This window comes from Ctenocephalides felis, unplaced genomic scaffold (genome assembly GCF_003426905.1).
Source record: "Ctenocephalides felis isolate EL2017-DRISC unplaced genomic scaffold, ASM342690v1 CF-g0.4_SCAFFOLD_01886, whole genome shotgun sequence".
Classification (NCBI taxonomy): Eukaryota; Metazoa; Arthropoda; class Insecta; order Siphonaptera; family Pulicidae; genus Ctenocephalides; species Ctenocephalides felis.
Genome location: NW_020538040.1, coordinates 124,455,400 through 124,468,349, shown reverse-complemented (window position 1 = coordinate 124,468,349; position 12,950 = coordinate 124,455,400). Strand labels below are relative to the sequence as shown.

Sequence of the window (12,950 nt, the reverse complement as noted above, 5' to 3'; positions counted from 1 at the left end):
AAATTATTTTTTCGATGTTATATATATATATATATATATATATATTTATATATGTATATATATGTATATATATATATATATATATATATATAAATTTCTTTTAGCTGAATGATGAAATACATCTAGTCTCGAAACGTATAAAAAATTAAAATAAATTCTTTACATTCGACGCATTGGCTGTTTTATTCATTTCAATATATATATATATATATATATATATATATATATATATATATATATATGTGCAATGTGTTTGTATGTAAATAAAAATAACAGTTTTAAAAAGCAATCCGCAAAAATTAAAAATATTTCGACGATTCCGTTCTATCGTCAGATTTTCTGCGAGTCTGATTAAAAATCACTTACTGATTCGTAAAAAAATGTCTTATTTATAACACCCAATGTAAATAGTATAATATATGTACTTATAGACAGGGACGGTCTTAGGGTCCTCAGCGCCCGCATGCCATTCTTTTTGTAGCGCTCCCCACCCCCCTCTTATTATTTTAAGTGTTTCAACAGTTTATCATTAAAACTAGCTGTAAGTGGAATTCTGTCTTAAGGCAATTAAGGCATCGTGCCTTAAGGCAATTGCTAACAATTATTATTTTTTTAAAAACATTAACATTTTTGAAAAAAATTTACTTTGAAAAAATAAGATTTTTGAGAAACTATAAATTAGACAAAAAATTACTTTTTTTGAAAAAAAATTTTTTTAAAAAAATAATTTTTTTTTAATTTTTTTTTTTGAAAAGAATTTTTTTTTCTTTATTTTGACATATTGTGGAAGATCTGAACTTTCTTTTCAAAGCAATCGTACTGCTTTAACTGCATTGGGACAAAATATAAAGCGCGTAAGCCCCGCGTCGCTGTCTAACGCATAAGCATTGGTACGGAACCCATAGAAATGTTAACAAATGTATACTTATTGTTAAAATCTCTATAAAATATCTGATAATTTGATGTGCATATGTCTAATGATCATTTTTGACCGCCAAATGGCTTATTTTTTTACTTTTTCCTTCATATCTCCGAAACCGCTAGACCTACCTTCATGAAAATTATATCGATTATTCATCTTGTCAATACAAGTGAAATGTTTTTTGAATTATTCAAATCGGACGCTTCGTTCTCTTAAAAACTGAGTTACCGTTTTCGGCACTTTTTGCCTCGTATCTTCGGAACGGCTAGACCTGCCTTCGCCAAAAACTAATCAGCACGTCTCCTTATCAATACGAATCGAATGCTTTTTGAATTATTCAAATCGGTTGATCCGTGTTCCCGAAATCGTCGACGAAAAAATTTGTATCCCCGCACATACATACACCCACACGTACATACATACATACATACACACACACACACACACACATACCACACACCCACACACATACACACACATACATCCATTTTTTCTAAGGTATGCCAAAATGTTCAGAAACCTCTGAAACGTAAAGATATATAAAAATTTCCTTTTCGATTTTTTTGCGATTACTATAACTTGCCCTACGGGAAGTTAATTAGAAAACATTTACGTTATTTTTTTAAAATACTTTTCAATAATTCTGGATTTAAAACACAAAAATTCAGATATAATCTAAAAGCGCATAAAATACATCGATTTTATATTTATTGAGAAGATCGAGGTGATTCGAGGATCGAGGGTGCTCATAATCAAATTGTTGTGTCTTCTATCCAAACTTTTCAAATTTTAAATACAAAAATTGTTTAGGACATCCAAAAATTTCAGTATGTTCATTATTGTTTGCAAGAATATTTTTAAATTTTAAATTATTTATAATGCAGTTATAATATTGATATTTAGGTTTTGAAACATTACACTTATTTATTTAGGAGATTTCATGCGATTTAATCTATTGAGCAGCGAAAAAATTCTAGCCTTTCAATAATAAACACTGGTACTTCATGTTGGATTATTTAAAATTAATTTTTTATTATTTAAAATATACAGAATTGATATTCTCCAAATAATTGATATCGTAAGGGCCGAGCAGTATGTAGCAAGATTTACTATCTCATAGTGTATCAGATCGTTGTTTTAAAGTATTTTAAAAAATATTGTCCAAAGATTATTTCTTGAATGACATTGACAAAACTCTATTATAAATTTCATATCCGAATCTCATTTGAGCGCCCCCTAAGGCGTGCGCCCACATTTTTCGCATGCATTGCATTCAAGGTAGGACCGGCTCTGCTTATATATATGTTTCAAATATATCAATTTTTGTTTGCAAAATATTAATACTTACGATTATTTTTGCAACATTTAACTATTCAAACATAAAAATAAATCATAAAAAAACGGTTTTAAACACGATCATTATTAACTCTTTTATCTATAAAACCAAGCGCAAAAAATAGAAGCAAATACTTAAACTCAATGAGCTAGAGGCATAGTAATTACTAAGGAACACTATGCGTTCGAATTGCTCGGGGTCTATTTTTCAAACTTTTAATTTTATTTATAAACCACTTAGCATAGGCCTATAATATTCTAAACTGTTGGTTTCTACTATCAACTCCATCGTCATGCAAAGTTACATCAAAATTCCAAAAAAGTAAACCTGGGGTTCTCCTTGTGAGCACTGCTCTTTAAATTATTATTTTATTTATTTCGTGGACCTCAAAAAATCACTTTGGAAGTCATTGCTTTAATTGGTTAATTATAGCACAGGTTATTTTATATATTTTCTGTTATGGTTTTTGTCATATAGTTATTATTATATTATAATATTATATGTACATATACATACATAGGGGAGCTAGGGGCTACCTGTAATAAATGTAACAAGTAACATGTGTTTTACAATAGGATCTTAAATGTTTTTTTTAATCATTTTAATGATTTCGAAATATTTTTTTGTTTTGACTGGACATGTAATCCGCCCTGCATAATATTGTCATAGCTACTGTAACGCACACACAATAAACAGAAATGTGCAGGTCCGTCACTTTTGGCAATATAAAATCGATCTGTCATAAAATTTCAGATAGCATTATTATTATCGATTAATTTTTAAATTTTATATATTTTATTTCGTTTTAATTTTTGATTTTGTCTAACAATGTTCATGATTGCTAAGTTGTGTAAATCATTATTTTGATTTATATAAGAAGTACACCTGGGGTTAGTTGAGATGAAAACTTGACGAATGAAAATTGGACGCGAATGAAAAAGATGGAATATATGCAATGTATAGTTTGTAAGATGTAGGAAAATTTAAATTGTGTTACAAGAGAGAGACACTGTATTTTTTATTTGTCTTATGGTATTAATTGTAGTTTACGTTGATTTGATGAAAATTTATATTACAGAAGATATTATATTATATATTGAATTTGTATTATTTATTGTGAAATAATGGACAGAGTTATGGAATTATTTTCACGAAATTTGGTAGAGGAATTGTTAAAGCAACTATCCATCTTTATTTCGTAGAAATATAATCAGTGGATCTCAAGATATATTATTTTTAAAGAAAAATGTTAGGACAAAATTAGGACTAAACACACAAAGACATATATATAAATATAGATATATATATATATATATATATATATATATATATGTATATATATATATATATATATATATATATATATATACTATGCATTATACACGTGTTTTCTTTCTAATGCTTTTTGTCTGAAATATAATAATGCATGCTATAGTCTTGTTTGATGTATTAACTACGGTTGAACAATAGCGTCCATATATTGAGTTTTATGGTTAAAATTTTATAATATATAAACAAAATAAAATAAAAATCTAATTTATATATGTTTACAGTTTCTTTATTTTTATCATTAGTATATAATTAATAAATGTAAATAAATAATAATGAGTGATAAAAATATCAATTCATACCAAGGTAAACCTTTAATTGTAAGTAAAACTTAGTGTTAACTTCTCATTCAATATTTATTTTTTGAATTCTATTTAATTTATTACAAAATTATATTATGCATTCATTATAATCATATTATCCTAACTAAAATTTTTAAGTGCTTTTGAAGCTACTCTGTAAAATATTACACCTCTCACACGTTTCAGGCAGTTAATTCTATCCAAGATAAATCATATAGATTAATATATATTATAATTTTAAATTAAAAAATTAAGTTGATAATTTGATAAACTATATTGATTACTATTTTATGTAAATTATATATTTTCAAGCTACAGTTTTTTCGGATCTGTTGGTAAAATAAAATAATGAATGAGTTGCATCACATGCAAATGTTTCAATTTAACCATATTGATAATATGAAACAAATCACGAATATCATCGATGCTGGAACTTCCCGTACCATAACAAAATGTTCGAGTAATATTAAATGTTTTCAAATATATTATTATAAATAAATACTGTAGCATTGTCTAATTTATAAGAATTATTTAAACTGAATCACAAAGTTTAAATTATTTATTTAACGTATATAAGTCAGCTTTAGAACTTTAGTCAGAATTAAAAATAAAATCTGAATTATTTTTGATTTTGAAAAAAAAAATTTAAATTTTTTTTTCAAAATCAATACAATCAGAAAGTTTTTTGAATCATTCAAATCAGATGCTTATTTCTCTCAAAAACTGCCATTTTTTATACATTCAGCTGTTTATCTTCAAAATGGCTAGACCTGTCTGTGTCAAAAACTAATCACCACTTCTCCCAATCATTACAAATTGAACGTTTTTTGGATCATTCAAATCGGATACTCCGTTCTCTCAAAAACTCGATTTATATTTCCTGCACTCTTTGCTACGTATCTCTGTAACCGCTGGACCTGCCTTTGTCAAAAACTAATGAGCACATCTATCAATAGGAATAGAATATTTTTTTAACCATTCAAATCGGTTGAAAACACACACATACACATCCATTTTTTTTCTCAGGTATGCCAAAATGGTCGAACACCTCTGAAAAGTGAAGACATGCAAAAATTCTCATTTTCGATTTTTGGCCCGTTACTATCACTTGCCCCACGGGAAGTTAATAATAAGGCAATATCAACAATATATAACATGTTAGCTATATGTTTAACATAGTAAATGTTATAATGTTAAACCATTATAATAATATAAGAAATCAAATTTATAAATTTAACACTTTGGGGACGGCTGTCCACCTCAGTGGACAAACCTAAGGCTATTTTATATTTTATAAACAATGACTCAGTTTGCATCAAAAAGTTGAATAAATTACATATAGCAGTGATAAACAGTATTGTATTTTGAAAATAATTTTAAATTATTTTAGTAGTATTTTTAGCCTGTTTCTTTGCTATATGGTATTTTTTTAACTTCCCGTAGGGCAAGTTATAGTAATTGCAAAAAAATCGAAAATGAAAATTTTTATATAATATATCTTTACGTTTCAGAGGTTTCTGAACATTTTGGCATACCTTAGAAAAAATGGATGTATGTGTGTGTGTGTGTGTGTGTATGTATGTATGTATGTATGTATGTATGTGCGTGTGTGTATGTATGTGCGGATACAAATTTTCGTCGACGATTTCGGGAACACGGATCAACCAATTTGAATAATTAAAAAAACATTCGATTTGTATTGATAAGGAGACGTGCTGATTAGTTTTTGGCAAAGGCAGGTCTAGCCGTTCCAAAGATACGGGGCAAAAAGTGCCGAAAACGGTAACTCAGTTTTTAAGAGAACGGAGTGTCCGATTTGAATAATTCAAAAAACATTTTACTTGTATTGACAAGATGAAGAATTGATCAAATTTTCATGGAGGCAGGTCTAACGGTTTCGGAGATCTAATGAAAAAAGTAAAAAATAAATGCCATTTGGCGGTCAAAAATGATCATTAGACATATGCACATCAAATTATCAGATATTTTATAGAGATTTTAACAATAAGTATGAATTTTGTTTACAGTCCTATGGGTTCCGTACCAATGTTTACGCGTTAGATGGCGACGCGGCGCTTACGCGCTTTGATATTTCGTTTTTATGCAGTTAAAGCAGTACGATTGCTTTGAAAAAAAGTTTAGATCTTCCAAAATATGTCAAAATAAAGAAATTTTTTTTAAAAAAAAAAAAGAAATTAAAAAAAAATTTTTTTTTCTAAAAATTTTTTTTTCAAAAAAAGTAATTTTTTGTCCAATTTATAGTTTCTTAAAAATCTTATTTTTTCAAAGTAAATTTTTTTCAAAAATGTTATTCGTTTTTAAAAAAAAATAATTTTTGGTACGGGAAGTTCCAGCAATTTGCCTTAAGGCACGATGCCTTAATTGCCTTAAGACAGAATTCCACTTACAGCTAGTTTAATATTTAAAACGACCGAGCGCTTTTAAATATGGTAAAACGACTGGTAAATTTTGTGAATTAAGCAGTAGTGAAGATGAGTTTCAAATAGACATTCATACAGACAAATTTTACAAAATTACTATTCGCACCGATGATAGTGATGAATGTGATGATGATATTATCCAACCAACAAAAGGAAGAAGTTCGACAAAATAAATGAATAGCGGCAAGACATTAGCGAATGTGCCGATTTTCCTTCAATAATCGAGTTTGACATACATCAACAAACACCCCGACTACAAATACCAAGCAATATAAGACATCCAATAGATTATTTTACTTTATATTTTATGAATAAATTATTAGACAATATAATAGAAAAAATAAACCTTTATGGCAGCAAAAAGATGACCAAATATGACTAATCAGTGGCATATTCTAAATTCTAAAAGAAAAAGGGATTGTATTGTCTGTTCTGACAGAAAAGCACCAGGAGGAAGCTGGCGAACAACATTTTATTGTAAAACATGTCAAAATCAACCAGCTATGCATTTTGGAAATTGTGTTGAACGTCACCATTCTTTATAAAATGATCAAAAATAAATTAATATTAAAAATGTATGTCCTTCAATGACCAAATTTTTATCAAACAAATTGCATAACATACACAATGAAACCAAGTTTACAGCCGGTAAAATAGATTGTTTTGAAATTGGTGCCGTCTCGAAAGTGTTAATATATTTGTAAATTACTATCAAAAAAATATGTATTTAAATTATTTTACAACAATAGATATTTAACGACTTCTGCCTCACTAATGCATACTAAACAATATTTGGAATTTTGGGTTTATTGTTATCGTGTTTATGATTTTATAAACAAATTTTCTATCAGCGTTCCATCTAATAAACAAATGCAAGAATAAAATGACGGTGTTATATCTGCGCATCTAATCAGAAGTTGAATGGCTTTCATGCATTCATATTTATTGAAATTATGTTCATACAAATTGTACGACAGTAAATATTTGTCGACTTGATACGAGTTGATTCGAATCAAGTAAAATGTTAGGTCGTTAGGGTTTTTGAGAAAACGGAGCATCCGATTTGAATGATCTAAAAAGCATTCAATTAGTAATGATTGGGAGAAGGGGTTATTAGTTTTTTGCAAAGGCAGGCCCAGCCATTTCGGAGATGCAGAGCTAAATGTGCAAAAAATGGCAGTTTTTGAAAGAACTAAGCGTCCGATTCAATTGATTCAAAGAACTTTCTACTTGTCTTAACAAAATAATTGATTTTGGAAAAAAAAATTTGTTCCAATTTTTAACTTCCCGTAGGGTAAGTTATTGTAATGGGCCAAAAATCGGAATTGAAAATTTTTACATTTCTCGACGTTTTGAAGGTTTCTGAACGTTTTGGCATACCTCAGAAAAAATGGATGTGTGTGTGTGTGTATGTATGTATGGATACAAATTTTCGCCCACGTTTTCGGGCGTACGGATCAACCGATTTGAATGGTTCAAAAAACATTCGATTTCTATTGATAGGGAAAAGAGCTGATTAGTTTTTGGCAAAGGCAGGTCCAGCCGTTTCGGAGATACGGAGCAAAGAGTGCAGAAAATTAAAATCGAAGTTTTGAGAGAACGGAGTATCCTATTTGAATGATCTAATCAATTAGTAATGATTGGGAGAAGTGTTTATTAGTTTTTGGCAAAGGCAGGCCCAGCCATTTTGAAGATACGGAGCTAAATATGTAAAAAATGGCAATTTTTGAGAGAACTAAGCGTCCGATTTAAATGATTCAAAGAACTTTCTGCTTGTCTTAATAAAATAATTGATTTTGGAAAAAAAAAATTGTTCCAATTTTTTTTTTTTTTTTAGTTTTTTGTATATCGAAAATATTTCAGATTTTATTTTTAATTCTGACTATAGTTCTAATATACTTTACAAATAATTTTAACTCTGCAATTCAGTTTATATAATTCTTATAAATATTAGACAATGTTACAATCTTTATAATAATCTATTTGAAAACATTCAGTATTCCACGAACATTTCGTTACGGTACGGGAAGTTCCAGCAATTTGCCTTAAGGCACGATGCTATAATTGCCTCAAGACAGAATTCCACTTACAGCTGTTTTTTTTTTTTTTTTTTAATTTTTGTATATCGAAAATAATTCAGATTTTATTTTTAATTCTAACTATAGTTCTAATATACTTTAAACAAATAATTTCAACTCTGCAATTCAGTTTATATAATTCTTATAAATATTAGACAATGTTACAATATTTATAATAATCTATTTGAAAACCTTCAATATTACTCGAACATTTCGTTACGGTACGGGAAGTTCCAGCAATTTGCCTTAAGGCTTAATGCCACCCACCCCACTAGTTACTTTTTTTACTAGATCTAGACCTGCCTTTATGAAGATTTGATCAATTCTTTATCTTGTCAATATAAGTAAAATGTTTTTTTTTTAATTATATTTTCAACAGCAATCAGAACCTTAGGCCCTATGAGCTGTTGGGCTGAAACTTCTCCTTCGTATTTTGAGATGGTAACCCAATGGTTAATCCATCCATATTTGAAGATTTTTGTTATTAGAATTAATCTAATAGAGTTGACTTTTTTATTGGTGCAGCAATGCCGGGCAAGGGCTATTTTTACTTGGAAACACATTGCTATCTATATTTCCAAGTGAAAATTGTTGTCACCGCTGCCTGACAACAGGCTGCTCGAAGTGGGTATCGAACCCACTAGCACAGTCTCCTTATCAATACGAATCGAATGCTTTTTGAATTATTCGAATCGCTTTATCCGTGTTCCCGAAATCGTCGACGAAAATTTGTATCCGCATACGCATACATACACACACACATCCATTTTTTCTAAACTATGCCAAAATATTCATAAGGTTTTGAAACGTAAAGATATATAAAAATTTTCATTTTCGATTTTTTTTGTCTGCGGATACAAATTTTCGTCGACAATTTCGGGAACACCAACTGATTTGAATAATTCAAAAAACATTTGATTCGTATTAATAAGGAGACGTGCTGATTAGTTTTTGGCGAAAGCAAGTCTCAAGCAAGCAAGCCAAAAACTAAGTTTTTAAGAGAAACGCAGCGTCCGATTTTAAAAATTCAAAAAACATTTTACTTGTACTGACAAGATGAAGAACTAATTAAATTTTTGGGAAGTTTTGGGAAGGTTTATCTATTATTAACAAATTACTATCCGTTTTTTTTTCGTTGAAATTTAACGATTTTGAATAAAGTGCTCGCCAAACAAACAAAAATCGATATTTTTGAAATTCACTATGATGGGAACTTTCTAATTTAAATTATTTTAAATTTACTGTAGATAATTTAAAAGAAAAAAAGAAAAATTGTTGTAGTTATTTCGCGTGCCGCGGAGCGCCTGCAATTTGACGCGGTTTGCCGAAATGGCTTTTGGCCGCCGTTTTTATTTTTTTTACAATCATATTTTATTTTGTTACTTTAAAGTACAATAAATAACTATCTGTAATTTCATTATTTTATTACTTTTCATTTCGCACGAAAAAAAATGGCAAAAATATACGTTCTTTTTGCTGCTACAGTGGTGGACTTAATTCGAATGGTTCGAATCACTTGGTTCGAGTTGGCATATATATATATATATATATATATATATATATGTGTGTGTGTGTGTCTGTGTGTGTATATATGTGTGTCATCATTCAGTAATCTAAAAAAACATTACATAAATAACAAACCAGAAAAAAATTCAAAACATGAAATTTATTAAACGCTAATTAAGCAAAAGAACATCATAACTAATAAATAATTAATAAAAAAGAATTTTAATACACACACATATATATATATATATATATATATATAGGAATTTTTAAACCTCATTAGATATACGGTCCTAATAGAATGTAAACAAAATATTAATAAGTCGATTATGTATTATGCGGAAACTGTTTTTGTACTGAAACGTAGTTTCCCAGTTTTAATGATAAAGTACCAATTATGAAATATATCTATTACCACGTGTATTTAATTTTGCAGATTCAGAAAAAATACAACCTTAGGTAATTACTCCCATATATATATATATATATATATATATATATATATATATATATATATATATTCACATGTATTGAAATAATTATTAATTTTAAAGCCAAATTCGCGGTGTGTGGCATTATGCTTTAATGTACATTGTCAGAATATTTTGTTTTAAACAAAGATTAGATAAATATAATTAACTAGCAAACCCGACAAACTCCGTTTCGCCACCAGATGGTTTCGTGAGAAAGATGAAGAAATTTTTTGTTTGTTTTATATTTGAAAAGGAAAAATTTGATCAGGAAAGAAAACCCGGCTTATTTTTATATATATAGAAGATAATCTATTTGCAATTATTTAAAACAATTATTGATTATTTTCAATAGTCGAATTTTTTATTACGGTGCGTGAAGTTCCAGCAATTTGCATTAGGGCACGATGCCATGCACCACTAATTTTCTTAGCTATAAACCTTGCGGAGCCCAAGACCTTTCCAATGAATGCAAAATTGTCGAAATCGGTTCGTGCGTTCTGGAGTTATTTCGTCAGGAAAGAAAACCCGACTTATTTTTATATATATAGAAGATAATCTATTTGAAATTATTTAAAACAGTTATTGATTATTTTTATTACTCAAATTTTTAATTACTGTGCATGAAGTTCCAGCAATTTGCATTAGGGCTAGATGCCATGCACAACTAATTTTCTTAGCTATAAACCTTGCGGAGCCCGAGACCTTTCCAACAAATGCAACATTGTCGAAATCGGTTCGTGCGTTCTGGAGTTATTTCGTCAGGAAGGAAAACCCGACTTATTTTTATATATATAGAAGATAATCTATTTGCAATTATTGATTATTTTTATTACTCGAATTTTTAATTGCGGTGCGTGAAGTTCCAGCAATTTGCATTAGGGCACGATGCCATGCACCACTAATTTTCTTAGCTATAAACCTTGCGGAGCCCAAGACCTTTCCAATGAATGCAAAATTGTCGAAATCGGTTCGTGCGTTCTGGAGTTATTTCGTCAGGAAGGAAAACCCGACTTATTTTTATATATATAGAAGATAATCTATTTGAAATGATTTAAAACAGTTATTGATTATTTTTATTACTCGAATTTTTAATTACGTTGCATGAAGTTCCAGCAATTTGCATTAGGGCTAGATGCCATGCAACACTAATTTTCTTAGCTATAAACCTTGCGGAGCCCAAGACCTTTCCAATGAATTAAAAATTGTCGAAATCGGTTCGTGCGTTCTGGAGTTATTTCGTCAGGAAGGAAAACCCGACTTATTTTTATATATATAGAAGATAATCTATTTGAAATTATTTAAAACAGTTATTGATTATTTTTATTACTCGAATTTTTAATTACTGTGCATGAAGTTCCAGCAATTTGCATTAGGGCTAGATGCCATGCACCACTAATTTTCTTAGCTATAAACCTTGCGGAGCCCAAGACCTTTCCAATGAATGCAAAATTGTCGAAATCGGTTTGTGCGTTCTGGAGTTATTTCGTCAGGAAGGAAAACCCGACTTATTTTTATATATATAGAAGATAACTGGACTAAAATTTGCAATCCAAATTGAAAAAAAAAACACTAATAAATATGTAAAAAATAATATTTACAATGATAACAATTCAATATATTTTTAATTTATTTAAAAAATGTTTAAAATTTTGATTATTCATAGAAAATTTGAACATTGTTTTACCATTAGAATATACAAATTAAAAACTGAAAAATTGCAGTGATAGGATTTCATTTTTACTAATAATCGATAGCCAGCAAAATTTTGATTGTATACGTCAGAATGATTTATTTATAAATTCCAGTATTCCATTGTATAAATTTTAACATTCCAATTTGTAAATCACGAATGAATTATTAATCTTATGTTTACATATACTCGAAGTAATAAAAATCTAGCGATAACATCAACTTTAAAGTGTACATTATAATTGAATAGTATAGAGTTTCAATTGAATTATAAAAAACTCATTGATTTATATTTTTATTAGTTACAATGTGTAATGTTACTAATAATATGTAATAAGTTGAAGAAAATGTTTGAAGGTTATTATAAGAAATATATTACTAGTTTGAATCAATATTGACACATTTTGGGACCGTTTAGAAATTTCAAATAGGTATAGACTAAAAATAATTAACGATCTGTAATTAGAGCACATTTGCTGAGCAGAGTTGTTTGAACAAAGGCATTTCATAAATATTAAAATACATAATTAATTTATATATATATATATATATATATATATATATAATAAAATTGTTTCTTGGGCATCCATCCAGTAATTAAAAAACAGTTTTATTGAAAAATGTTTTTATTTAGAGAACAAATGTTTCGGGTCTTGATTTGACCCATCTTCAGTGCTACAATTAAATAATTTAGGGTTACAAATTAAAACAATATAAAAAATACATAATTACACACAAAAATAAGTAAAACCAATCTATATGAAAAGTATATATGAAAAACAACTATAAAATAAACAAATATAAAGAAACTCTCCATACAAATAAACTTCGAAAAATAACACAAAAACACACAAAATTGCACGAAAAAAATAAA

At 28.4% G+C, this 12,950-nt stretch overlaps 1 protein-coding gene across 1 annotated transcript in view; it reads right to left on the bottom strand.

Annotated features, from left to right (window-relative positions):
• The window catches only part of LOC113375856 (putative inorganic phosphate cotransporter), a 236,291-nt gene that overhangs the window by 127,987 nt on the left and 95,354 nt on the right, over positions 1 to 12,950 (bottom strand). The gene's annotated exons all lie outside the window — the stretch shown is intronic.